This window comes from Alexandromys fortis, unplaced genomic scaffold (genome assembly GCF_014885135.2).
Source record: "Alexandromys fortis isolate MF-2015 unplaced genomic scaffold, M_Fortis_MF-2015_v1.1 scaffold_54, whole genome shotgun sequence".
In the NCBI taxonomy this organism is placed as follows: Eukaryota; Metazoa; Chordata; class Mammalia; order Rodentia; family Cricetidae; genus Alexandromys; species Alexandromys fortis.
Window position 1 is genome coordinate 3287970 of NW_026067958.1, and position 14139 is coordinate 3302108.

A 14139-nucleotide genomic window follows, 5' to 3' on the forward strand; every position below is an offset into this window, starting at 1 on the left:
ATATCACATTTTATTTATTCTTCCATTGTCAAAATTTAGATTGTCTGTAATGTTTTATTGTCATTTAGAGCAAATGTGCATAGAGACCCTTTTATTGACTGTTTTTGTTTTTGTTCTTCAAGGCAGGGTTCTCTGTGTTATAGTCCTACCTGTCTTGGAACTAGCTCTTGTAGACCAGGTTGGGCAAGAACTCATCAAGATTGGCCTGCCTCTGCCTCTTGAGTGCTGGGATTAAAGGTGTGAGCCACCACCGCCCGGCTTGAGATTTTTTTTTTAATGTGTTTAATGTGTCTCTCTGATACTGGGGAATAAACCCAGGGCCTCCTACATCCTAAGAGCATGCTCTACCAACGAGGCATCATCAGTTTGTCAAAGTTGCTCAAGATGTATATTTAAAGCATATTATTTATTGGACTGAGGAGCATATACATTTCAAAACTACCTGGTTCATTTCCTCTCTGCCTTCCCTCCAACAGCAGATACAGCTTCCCAGTCCAGCCCATCCCATTGCCTAATATTATCAGACTGTTTACACTCCTATTGATTAGCCTCAAAGGCTCGAAGCTCTGTTCCAGTCTTGTGTCTCGTTATCTATCTCCATTGAGATGTAAGTCTGTGGCAATGTTCACTATTTCAAGTAGGCTTCCCTTGTCCATTCTACCTTGGACACCTTCCACGTAAGGGCTCTTCAGGTTCATCACTCCGCGTGGCTGTGCCACGTCTGTCTAGCAAATGCTCCTCCCTTGGATACGCCCACTTCCGCTTCCGTGACTGCCTCTATGAACTGCACTTGAGGCTTCCCCGGCACGGGGTAAGAAGGTAGATTTTGGAGACAAAGCCTGGCTTTCTCTTAGAAACCCCACCTCCACCCCGCCATGCAACCCTAAGCAAGTCTCTCAGAGGAAAACTTGACTGTCATCACCTCACCAGGGGCTCATAGCTCGGTGGTGCGGCTGAAAATTGAACCTCTGAAGACCGCTACTGTGTGGATCGTACTTCACATTGAATAGCTGTGTGATCTCAGGGAGTTTTGGAAAAAACAAACAAACAAAAAACAAAAAAACTTCTCTATACCTCGGCTTGTTTGTATGTGAAGTCACAGATGATGAGAAGACATTCTTCCCTTAGAGCGTTGCCGAATGACTGTAATAAACAGATGGTTCTCACACAGTGCCTGATATTTAAGAGCAAGTGGGACTTGATATCTGCATGCTTTTGGAGTTTAGTTGAAATGAAATTGAATTTGGGTACCAAACAGGATCTTATAATTAATTCCACTTGCCCAGATGGGGAAAACAAAACCCAAAGGAGCTGGGATTTGGCCTGTGGTTCCCACAGCTGGTTTCTGTCAGTTTAAGGAGTAGGCATGAACCGAGGACAGCTGGTTCACAAGGACCAGTACGGGAGCCATAAGGATCGAATCAATCCATCGGTAAGAATGCATACTGGCAGTACCATTCATCCAGCGGGCCTCCCTTCACAAGCCCACTGTGTTCCCAGCAGCCCGGAAGCAGCAAGTCAGCCAACAGAAGCTAAGCCGGATGTCAGTGTGCTCAGAGCTCCCAGGTAGGTGCTGCTCCCAGATGCCGCCAAGCCTGGGAGCCCACACTGAGGAGCACTGTGTTTTATTTCGGCTCCTGGGAGAAGACTGGATCCTGTTGCCAGGCCAGCCTGTCTTCAGTTCCCTTTGGGGACCACTAATAAATCAACAGCTCTAATAGTCTGTCAGCAACTTCTCAGGGGGTGGTAGAAAACTGGTGCTCAGAAGCAGGCGAGCCTTTCTGACCCAGACACCCCGTGCTGGCTCCTAGATACGCCTCGGGTCTAGAGCAAGTGCAGACACACGAGCAGGAAGTGTCAGCAGCCGTAGGGCTCTCTGCCACTGGTCTTGAGCCCTGGGGCTTTCTCCTGCCCCTTAGATGCATTGGTCTATTAGCTATTTTTCAGAACATAATTAATACCGTTGAGGAGGGGGGGCAAATCACCTTCATTCCCCCCAAAAATAGCCGTGTCTAGTGTGCTGGTTAGTTTTATGCCAACGTATTCGAGAGAAGGGAACCTCAACTGAGAAAAATGTCTCCGTGCATGTAAGCGTGTAGGTCATTTCTTCACTAGTGAATGATGGGGGAAGGCCCAGTCCATTGTGGGTGAGGCCATTCCTGGGCTGGTGACCCTGGGTTCTATACAAAAGCAGGCTGAGCCTGGCAGTGGTGGCGCATGCCTTTAATCCCAGCACTCGGGAGGCAGGGGCAGGCGAATCTTTGTGAGTTCGAGGCCAACCTGGTCTACAAGAGCTAGTTCCAGGACAGGCTCAGAAAACTACAGAGAACCCTGTCTCGAAAAAACAAAAAATCAAAAACAAAAACAAACACACAAACAAAAAGGCAGGCTGGGCTAGTCATGGGGAGCAAGCCAGTAAGCAGCACTCCTCCATGGCCTCTGCATCAGCTCCTGCCTCCAAGTTACTGCCCTGTTTGAGTTCCTGTCCTGACTTCCTCAATGATAGACTATGGTGTGCAAGTGTAAGCCAAATAAACCCTTTCCTCTCTAACTTTCTTTAGGTCACAATGCTTTTTATTTTTGTTGTTGTTGTTTGTTTGGTTTTGGTTTGTTTTTTTGTTTTTGTTTTTGTTTTTGTTTTTGATTTTTTTCAAGACAGGGTTTCTCTGTAGCTTTGGTGCCTGTCCTAGAACTAGCTCTTGTAAACCAGGTTGGCTTCAAACTCACGGTGATCCGCCTAACTTTGCCTCCCGAGTGCTGGGATTAAAGGTGTGTGCCACCAATGGTGTTTTGTCATAGAAATAGTAACCCTAACTATGGCCAATAACTGAGACCCCAGGAGCATCTTTTCAGCTCTACACAGTTATATTAGACTATCTAGGAGAGAGTTCTAGAAAGCTATAATTGCCAGACATTAACCGCCTGCACCATCTTTTATGACACAATAGTATTATGAATTATATAATTACATAATATAATTAATTATTAATAATAAATATTGTCATTAATAAGTATTAGAACCCATGATGCCATACACTAAAAACTCCTCAGTCTGTAGATGGCCTGGCAGGTAAAGTACTCACTGTGAGTGCCTGATAACATCAACTGACCCCAAGATCACAGGGTGGGAAGACAGAACAGACTCTCCTGTGATGTCCACATGTGTGGTCCGCCCATGTGTGTGTCTCCCTGTCTCTCTAACTCTTGCACGCACACATATATACAAGTACCACATATAACAACACCAATAATAATAATTTAAAAAGTCTCCCTTCTGACACTTTTGTTGAAATATGTATATGAGTTATATATATTATTTAATCTCCCACCTCCTTTCCTCCTTTTAGATCCTTCTCCCTCTGTCAAGATCCATTTTACAATTCAAAATCAATCCCTAAAAATACATTAAATGAGCAAAATGCTTAATGTGTCTAATAATTTCTTAGTGATTTTTTGAACAACAGTGGCTTAAATAAGACTTGTGTTTGTACGGCCCAGAGCGACCACTCAGTGGTTAGAGCATTCGCTGCTCTTCCAGAGGACCAGAGTTTGGTTCTCAGCATTTACTTCAGGGACTCAGAACCCTCTGTAATTGCATCTCTGGGAGATCTAATGTCCTCTCCTGTCCCCTTTGGGCACATACACTTGAAGCATGTGCACGTGCATGTGTATGCATGCGCACACACACACAAATACTAACTCTTTGAAAGAGAGCCGCATCTGAGAGGGGAGGAGAGACTGCGGCTGAGGGAAGCTAGGGTGTGTTTCTGGGTCTGCATGTGTGAATCCAGAAGAGCAAAGGGCAGAGAATGGGGAGGAAAATAACCTGGAGGGGAAGAGAGACTCCAGTGGGGAGAGCGGAGTAGACAGAGGTGAAGAAAGGGGAGGAGGTGAGCAGGGCAGCTTGTCACTAGTGTGCTACCCTGAAGAGATGGAAGCATACATGTGGGGGGCAGGGAATTGTGGGGACAGGGAAGTGGACTTGCAGCTGCCCTGTAACCAGTACAGAAAAGGAGAAAGGGGTTTTTGAACTCCTATGAGCAGGCTTTGCCCATCAGAACACGAATCTGGAGCATTAATCTCTCCACCCAGTCCCACAGGCTGCTGGGAGTGTGGATACCTTAGACACAGAGGTAAATTAAGTGACCACAACGCCATCAGAATTAGAGAGCCCATTCTCCTACATCTGAGTCCGGCCAAGGGGCTGATGTGAGAAGCAGCACAGGGGAGAACCCTTGCTCCGTGACTCGCGGTGCTGCCGCCCCTACTCCCTGGGGAGGTCAGCTAGCATGTAAAGAAAGAGCTATCCTGAGTTGGCCATGCTGGGCCACCATTGAAGGGCAATATGCAAAGCCTCAGTTCAGCACAGCTTACGCTGTCTCGCTGAGGCACCAGCTTTGTGAGTGATGCTGTCTGGAGCCCTCCACACCACACACAGTTACCACTAATGAGACTGTGTTCTTCCTCTGTATGGAGCTGTGGTCCTGTAATCCCAGCTTCCCCAAGGTAAAGCAAGAGGATCACAAGTTCAAGGCCAACCCCAGACAGGGAGCAACATCCAGCTTCAAAACAAACAACAAGCAAATGCCACCAAAGCAGCAGCAACCTAAAGTCTTGGGGCTGGAGAAATGACTCAGCTAAGAGTACTGACTAGTTTTCCAGGGAACCCAGGTTCGGTTTCCAGCACAGTTACCAGCCACCAGTAACTCCTATTCCAGAGTGTCTGGTGCCCTCTTCTGGCCTCTGTGGGTACTGCATGAACATGGTACATTGTCACAAACTCAGGTAAAACACTCATACACACACACACACAAAATCAAAGTAAATAAAATCTCATAAAACACTTTTTTTAAAAGCAGCAATCTTATATTACATGGTGAGACCACCTCAGATAAGTTTGACTGGATTGAGACCAACAAAATAGAAGTAAGTAAGAGGAGGTTGCTTTAAGACGCTACATTTTGGGACAATTTTCTAATAGCATCCCATTACTAGATTATGTATCCATCCTAGATCTGAACATCCTAGGCCCCATCACTGTCACGATGAATAAATATCTTGTCAATATCTGTCTTCATGTGCATCAAAAGACACATTCAGAGGTCAGAGTGGGGCTGCTTGGGTGAAAGCCCCATGAGAAACAGCCCCAGAGTGGGCAAGATGAAGACTCCCACCCACCAGACCTGGTTGGGTGGAATCAGAAAGGAGCAGAGGGATGATGGGGCACACGCTCCCATGAGATTTTCATATCTAATCATGACTGTGCGTGAATGAGGATGTCACTTACTGTTGCAGACTTGTGCCCACTGGAAAAAAGAGATGTCCACTGCCCACCTCCCTCCTTCCCCCTTCTTGAGCCCGTGGGAGCCAGCTCTGCCCCTCACCCCATTTATGCATGTCTTTAAAACTATTGCAGGTCTGCGTTATGCAGGTGTGTTGGATGAAGGAAAAGAGAGAAAACAGGAAGAAGGAAAGAGAAGAAGAGGCACAGAGGGAGGAAAGAGTACTCAGGTTAGTTTCTGTCAGCTTGACGCAAGCAGAGAAACCTCAACGGAGAAGATGCCCCAGTCAGATAGTCCTACAGGAAAGTCTAGGAGGCATTTTCTTGGTGAAATGGTTGTAAGTCCTCAGCCCACATTGGGTGGTACCACATCTGGGCTGGTGGTCCTCGGTTGTATAAGAAAGTTGTCTGAGCAAGGCATGAGGAGCAAGTCAGTAAGCAGCACTCCTCCATGGCCTCTACATCAGTTCCTGCCTTGGCTTCTTTCAGTGATGGATTGAGATCCATAAGATGAAATAAGCTCTTTCCTTCCCAAGTTGTTTTCACACATCATGGTGGTTTGAATGCCAGCGGCCCCATTGACTCCTATATGCGAATGCACGGTCCCCAATTAGTGGAACTGTTTGGGGAGGATTAGGAGGTGTGGCCTTTTTGGAGGTGTATTGCTGGGTGTGGACTCTGAGGTTTCAGAAGCCTGTGCCAGGCCCAGACTGGCTTTCTTTGCCAACAACTTGCCTGAATCAGGAGAGAGAGAGAGAGAGAGAGAGAGAGAGAGAGAGAGAGAGAGAGAGAGCTCCAGCGCCAAGCCTGCCTGCCTGCCACCATACTCCCCACTATGATGTTCGTGAGCTAATCCTCTGAGACTGTAACCAAGCACTCAACTGAACTCTTTCTTCTCTAAGTTGCCTTGGCCACCCTGTCTTCCCAGCAGTCACTCATACATCATCACAGCAAGAAAGCAAAGCAGGAGAGGAGGGGAACGAGGCCACAGACAGTGAAACGGCAGCTTCTTGATAGCCTGGGAAGTCTTGTCTCCAGGTGGGCATACTGCTTCTGTGCAAGTCACGCAGTTTGCCTTTTTCTGGCCACCTGCCTTCTCTACTCCATGGTAGAGGAAAGTCCCTGTTGATTGAGTGTTCGGAATCCAGCATAAGGTACACAATACATAAGGACATAAGCACCATGTTTTAAATAAAATGATGATAAATAAAAAAAGATTTTTTTTTAAGAAAAAGCAATATGAACAAAGATTTTCTTTAAAGAACACAGCTAAGAAACATAGGAATGAGACGTGTGGAGAAGAGACTTGATTTCTGTAACTATCTTCATTTCAATACATTAAAAAAAGAAGAACAAGGTATTGAATCAAGCCAAAGAGACAATTCCTCAAATAGGCGGATTTCTAAAACCACCCTTGAGGTGCCTGAGTAGATGTGTCTCTTGTCTGCCTGTGTTCGGGTTAGAACAGACCACTGGCTGCCGCGATGCGTGCAGGAGCTGAGATGCGCAGGAGTTTGCAAGAATCCCCAGTTAGCGGCACACACCTTTAATGCCAGCACTTGGGAGGCAGACGAAGAGGCAGAGGCAAGTGGATCTCTGTGAGTTTGAGGATAGCCTGGTTAAAAAAAAAAAAAAGAAAGAAAGAAAGGGGGAGGGAAGGAAGAGAAGGAGGGAGGAAGAGAGGGACTAAGGGAGAAAAAGAGGAAGAGAAAGAGAGGGGGAGGGAGGAAGAGAGGAAAGAAGAAAAAAGAAAGCAGCTCCGATGTCTTCACAGTGGAGGGCCCCCAAACCCCCAGCCAACCGAAGCTGAAGTCTGAGCCAGAAAATGCATCCCCAGACTAATGTCCTTTCCCCTGAGACCGTGACTGCCATTACAAGGAAGAATGAGCTCAAGGCACCGTAACGCCCCCATTTAAATAATGGTGCAGAATCATAAAAAGGAAGGCAGACAGTGAAGAATCACTAGAGCACCAGAACGCAGGTGAAGTGGAGAATCCTGCAGTACCAGCTCTGACCTCCAGGCGGCGGGCTCCTTGGACCCCCCACCCCCCCCCACAGAAGAAGGGTTAATGCATCAACTTAATTGTTATTAATAAACCCGTTGTAGACGTGTAATTAATATCTAGTGGATGAATGAAGCATTTCCAACTCTAAAAGGCTGAGAAACAGCCCCTGCGTGGGCATGCCTTCTGAACAAAGGGAAGACTCTCTCTCGTGGGGCGAAACGGATGGAGGGCGTACCTCACTTTCACAAGTCTCTTTGACCTTATGAGCGAGGGGATGGCGTTTGGGGTTACTGAAAGTTTTACTGTGTGAGGGTTTTGTTTAATTCTAAGGCATTGTGGCGGGGGCGGTTGAGATAGGAAGTGATAACTATCAAAGCAAGCAGGAACATTGCCTAAATGTCACAATCTTTTAGCAAACAGCTTAGTCATGTTATTCATCAAATTAGCTCTAATGAGGTTTACCTAAAGTCCTTAGCCATGTCTTCCATCCTTGCCATACAGCAAAGGGTTCAGGCTAACTAACCACACAAGGTGAGTTCCCTGCTACCTGGTTGTGGGTAATTCTGTACGAGTAATTCCGTACTACCCCACGAGAGGGAGCCAAAAGACTGCTTTAGAATGTTTCACTGGCTTTTCCCAAGTCTTCAACCGCAAATCCATTGAGCTGCTCTCCTTGCTGCTCCATCCCCTCCTTTCTTCTCCCACACAAGACATTTGAAAACCCAGAAGAAACAGCATTAGCAACGCAAACTCCGTATTTTCTTGCTTTGACCACAGACTTTAACAAAGAGTACTGCAATATTTAAGCGTGAATGCTGTCTTCTTAGAAAGAAATAAAGAGCTTGTGCCTTAGGAAGAATGTGAAGTGGTGAGGACTGAATCCAGTCAAGAAATTAGCCTAAGGCGGTGGAGCACACCTTTAATCCCAGCATTTAGCAGGCAAAGGCAGGCGGATCTCCAAGTCTGAGGCTAGCCTGGTCTACAGAGAGAGTTCAAGGACAGCCAGGGCTACACAGAGAAACCCTGTATATATATATATATGGTTTATTTAACTTTATCTTATGTGCATTGGTGTGAAAGTGTCAGATCCACCCCCTAAAACTGGATCTTCAGACAGTTGTGAGCTGCCATGTGGGTGCTGGGAATTGAACCCTGGTCCTCTGGAAGAGCAGTCAGTGCTCTTAACCGCTGAGCCATCTCTCAAGCCAGAGAAACCCTGTTTTGAAAAACAAAACAAACAAACAAGAAAGGGTGGAGAAAGGGAGGGAGGGAGGGACAAAAGAAAGAAGGAAGGAAGGAAGGAAGGAAGGAAGGAAGGAAGGAAGGAAGGAAACTATCCTGTGGATGTTTCCCTGCATGTGTTCCTGAACAATATTCTAACTGCCTGTTTATTTTAGGGGACACTTGACAGTGGATTTCTCTTCCATATGCCATAGGATAGGATCCGCTATGCATTTAAAGCTGCGCAAACACATCTTCCCTTTCCCATTTTACTTCAAGCACACAAGGCTGTCTCTCTGTCCTATGTCTCTGGGCACGTGCTGGGACTGGACATTCTATGCCCACGATCAGCAGGGAAAGTGACCTGTGAGTGCAGCCAAATTTCTCAGATGGCCCTCTCGCTTTTGGTTCTCACCCTTGCCTATCTGACCTCAACCTGGGTGATGGAACCTGCTTGAAGATCCCTCCCTCTGAGCTACGATAGCTCCAACTCCATGACGCCACTACACGCTGCCTTCCTTCCAAGAATTCTCCATATCTTATGGAAAGAATTTTGCCTTAGAACTCGGGGCAGGGGTTTATTAAGTAATTCAATTAATGAGGTGAGTAGGTTCACAAATGAGCAATAAATACAGGAAAAATGTTCCATGGCTTGACTCATCAGAGAAATCTTAACACAACCCACACCAGCATTCGGTATCACCCCAGGCAGGACAGCTCTTGTGGAGGCCGGAAAATGCAGGTCCATTTCTACCACGTCTGACACTCGGAGAGTTTGGAGATTGACAAGCATAGTTGTCCCAGCTCAGGATGTGACTGCTTGGTTCTTTTGGCACTAAGATAGATCCTTCTAGTAAGTTCATGCCGTCCTGACAGGTGGTCAGGACCTGCAAGTGTACACCTGCTCCTTCTTTAGAAACTATGAGGTCACCTGGGGAAGAGCGGTCTTTAGAATACAGTGATCTAAAGCACCTTCCCTACCTAGACAATAGGATGCTAATGATTTGATGTCTCAGGGTGATAAAACAATTGATTGTGTGTGTTATCCTTTGTATCATGTTAATAAAGTCTTTTGTTACCTTCGCCCCCCCCCCCGTCCCCTGTTTGTGTTGTGTATAAAAACTGGGGATAAACAAATGTGGGTGATTTCAGAATTTCAGGATTTCAGTCACTGGAATGCCCTCCTGATACTTTTATGGTTTCTGTCCGGTTATTTTTCATGTGTCTTCATATTCTTTACTATATTTCTAAAATTCCCATGCCCCTGCCCTGGCAAGAGGTGATTTTTGTCAAGGCTGGCCCTCGACAGGCTATCCTTCGAGAAAGATACGACAACACATTCTGGCAGGAGGGTGGGGGAAGTGAGACCAGAGGGTGGGGATGGCTATGCAAGCTGCTTTGGTCATCCCAGAAATTGTTTTGAAGATTCTGCAAAGAGCCGAAAACAGAACTGCCATGTGGCCAGGTGGACCACTCCTGGACCGATGGACTCTAAGTCAGCATTCCATGTCTTTTTTGCTGTCATAGTCCAATGTGTATTGCATTTATTTATTGGTTTGTTTGCTTATGTATGCGCGAGGGCGTGCACTCAACATGGCACCTGCACAGATGCCAGAAGGTCAGCCCTTGAGAATTAGTTCTCTCCTTCCTCCGTGTCTGCCACAGGGAGGGAGCCCAGGGCATCAGACTGGCAGCAAGTGCCTTCATCCACCGAGCCATCTTGCCAGTCCCCATCCTGTATCTTTACAGCGTCTTCACAGCAGCCGAGTAATAGGAGCAGCCTGCAACCCCACCAGCAATGGACCGATGAGTAAATGTGGTGTGAACATGCAAAATAGAAGATGGATCTGGAAATTGCGTTAAACAAACTAGACAAGATTCAAAAGGGCAACTATTCTCCAATGTGGAATCTAGATTTATTTTTAGTTATAAAAAGAGAAAGGAAGGGCTGTTAGAGAAAATAACTGGGACCATTGAGAGAGGAGGGAGAAGAAGATAGGATGACGGAGGTTAAAATGCAGTCAAAAGTGTCACGCGTATATGCCAATGCCACAAGGGAACTGTATTAGCGTTCACCCACAGATGAGAACTGGATGACTCTGTCCTAGCATCAATGAAGCTTATAGTCTGGGAGAAAGTGAAAACGGTGCCATAGCTTTCACTGGAGCTGCAGAACAAGCCAGGCGACAGGTCAGTTCGGTTTGTGAGCTAAAAGCCCTAAAAGCTGCTAAGAACTAAGAGCAGGTGAGCGCTGAGGGTGAGCAAGGTTTTACTGTGTGCTGGTCTCATTTGATGCTTTGACAAGCTCTGAGCTCTATAGTGGGAATTCCTGGCATCTCCACTTAATGGAAGCCGAGGTGCTGGGTGAAGGGATTAGTGACTTGCCCTCATGGCAGGCCTGCGAGCTGAGAGCCAGAAGGCAGACCCTGCAAATCCAGCCTGATTCGTTCACCAACGATGAAACCTCGAGAGGTGCTCCTTTTGTAGAACCTCATGTGGGGCTTTTAAAAGGCAAAGCAGCTAGCACAAGAGACTTCCGCAACAACACGAACTGATCGCTCCAGGTCTCTGGTAGTTCTCCTCTATGCCCTCATCCAGAAGCCCAGGCTCCTCCATCCTTGTCCTGCTATCCTGAAGTGCCCTGTGTTCTGTGTGACTGAGGCTGGATAACACTGGCTTTAGGCTGCATCTGGAGGAAGGCACCACATTCATGGAGTTAGTTAAACACCCATCTCCGGGGAGAACTTGGCCACCTAGCCATATTAATGGCAGGGAATTAAGTTTCCCTGGGTAGCCTGGAATCCAGCTGCAAGTCCATTTTAATACCTGGCAAGGGAAAGCAGGAAGGGAGGGCTAGGGATACAGTCCAATGGGAGAGGGCTGACCAAACATACAAAACAACCTGGGTCTCATTGTCAGCACTGCAAAAACAAAAGAACAAATACAATAAAGGGGGGGGGTTACCTTCTACCTACCTGTGCTAGTGAGTATACTGCTCAGCATTTGGATGGGACACATGTCATTTGAGAAAGACACACTATAGAGTGGACATGAAAATATCAAGGGCACTTTTATTTCTTAACGTGTAACTCCAGGCAATGGCTTCTCAGTTAGGATGACTATCTAAGCTATCCCTGTGTTGTCTGAATAGATCTCTAAAGTTCATATTCAAATGGCCAATCAATACGGAAGATGCCCATCATCATTAGCCATGCAGAAAGGCAGGTGACCCATTCTGAGTGAGCCCTTTATACCATTGGCGGTGGGAGCCTATTGAGAAAAGAGTTTAAGAGATGCTGGACTGGAGAAAGTCAGTGGAGAAACCCTGGCTGCACAAGTGTGTTGTGATACACACCTGTGCCTCCAGCACTTGGAGGGCAGAGAGCAGTAGACTCCTGAGGTTGTTGGCCAACTAGTATAGCCAATCAGAGAACTCCTAGTTCAAGGAGAGACCCTGTCTCAAAAACTGAAGCAGAAAATGATAGAGGGGAGAAGATACTCAAAGTCAACCTTTGACCTGAATACACACACACACACACACACACACACACACATACACACACGATAAATAAGTAAAAAACAAACAAAAAGATTTAAGCCATGCATATTGGTGCACACCTGTAAGTCCAGTATTATTGCAGTATTCTGGAGGTTAAAGGATTAGTTCGAGGTCAACCTGGACTACTCAAGAAAGCCTTGTCTCAGAAGAAGAGAAGAGGCTGGATCATCAGAAGTGCTGGGTATGGAAAGAACTGACAACTCACCCTGGCAATGAGATCAAAATGGCACAGGTCCTTAGAAAAACTTTAACAGAGATTTATTATGTTCTATACTTTGATTTACACCTCTATAAAAATGCATTGTGCTGGCTAGTCTTCTGTCAGCTTGGCACACAAGCTGGCATTACCTGAGAGGATAACTGAGAAAACGCCTCCGTAGGATTTGGCTGTAATAGGACCACAACAGGATAGCCAAGAACTCCAGTGAGAGCCCTTACCAGTGGGGTGGCAGAAGCCAGGCCAATGACATGGGCAATTAACACTTGCTAGTAAAGATGAATGGACTAAGGGGTCAGCTGTGTGACTCAGAGGACCACACTACAGCATCCAAGTGAGATTCTTCTCCTTTTTTGTTTTGTTTGGTTTGGTTGGTGGAGGTTGCAGGGCAGATTTGAGGGGATGGGGAAATGAGTGGGATCAGAATGCTTGATGTAAAATCCACAAAGAATCAATAAATTAAAAAAAACTTGATAGGAAGTTCCCAGATGACCCCAGTGCCAGTCAACTTGAAGAGCTCTAGCAACACAGTGTCCTCTACTTTCAGTTCGTGTGTTGGTGAAAGCCCTTCCTGGATGAGCACCTGCATCAGCACGGCATGGGAATCCCTTCCCCTGGGATCATGTTGCATGAACTCATCAAGATGCTGTACCATGCCAGGTGCTCCAACATCACCGTCATCCGCAGCAGCACTTCCGGAGGGATAGGTCTGGAGCCTGGCTCTGTGGCATTGGTACTTCCGGAGGGATAGGTCTGGAGCCTGGCTCTGTGGTCATCACCCGGCAGGCAGTGGACGAGTGCTTCAAGCCAGAGTTTGCACAGATTGTCCTGGGAAAGCGGGTGGTTCGCAGCACCAGCCTGGATGCGCAGCTGGTGCAGGAATTGAGGCAGCGCGCCTCAGACCTGAATGAATTCCCTACCGTTGTGGGCAAAACCATGTGCACCTTGGATGTCTATGAAGGGCAAGGCCGTCTGGATGGTTCCCTCTGCTCCTGCACAGAGATGGAGCAGCCCATGCCGCAGGCGTCAGAAATACTGAGATGAAATCTTCATTGTTTGCCATCATGTGCAGTGCCTGTGGCCTGAGAGCAGCTGTGCACCAACTGCAAGGGGACCAGATCACACTCCTCATGACGTGCTGGTGGAATACCAGCAGAGACCTCAGCGACTGGTGGGCCACTTCATCAAGAAGAGCCTCGGGAAGGCCTGAAGCTCCTGTCCTTGTTACCCAGGACAAGACTTTGCAACTCCTGACCAATAAATCTATTTTTCATAAATTTTTTTAAAAAACGATTCAGCTGTACGACATTTTTTTAATTAGATGCGAGAGGACCGAGGCCATCGCAGGTGGTGCCATCCTTGCGCTGATTATCCTGGGTTCTATACGAAAGCAGGTTGAGCAAGCCGTAGGGAGCCAGCCAGTAAGCAGTAGCCATCCACGGCCTCTGTATCAGCTCCTGCTTCCAGGTTCCTGCCCATCCTGACTTTCTTCAATGACGAACAGTGATGTGGGAGTATAAGCCAATTAAATCCTTTCCTCTCTGACTTGCTTTTTGGTCATGGTGTTTTGCCACAGCAATAGAAACGGTGACTAAGTCATACACATTCACATAAAAACATATACGAATATTTTCATAGCATTATTATTTCTGTCAAAATGTAGAAACAAACTCAAATGTCTGTCAGCTGGTTTGATACATTTACATAAAGATATGATATTCATATTAAGTAATGATACTCGCATGGATGGCTGAGACAAAGTGAAAGAAGCCAGTTACAAAGACAGACATTCACCTGGGTCTGTTGACATGAACTCTCCAGCATATATTCGAGAAAGAAGAACCATAATTGCCTA

At 46.6% G+C, this 14139-nt stretch overlaps 1 pseudogene; it reads left to right on the top strand.

The window, feature by feature from the left end:
* The first annotated feature begins 1366 nt into the window (after positions 1 to 1366).
* On the top strand, positions 1367 to 13494 carry LOC126507864 (uridine phosphorylase 1-like; annotated as a pseudogene).
* Positions 13495 to 14139: the final 645 nt, after the last annotated feature.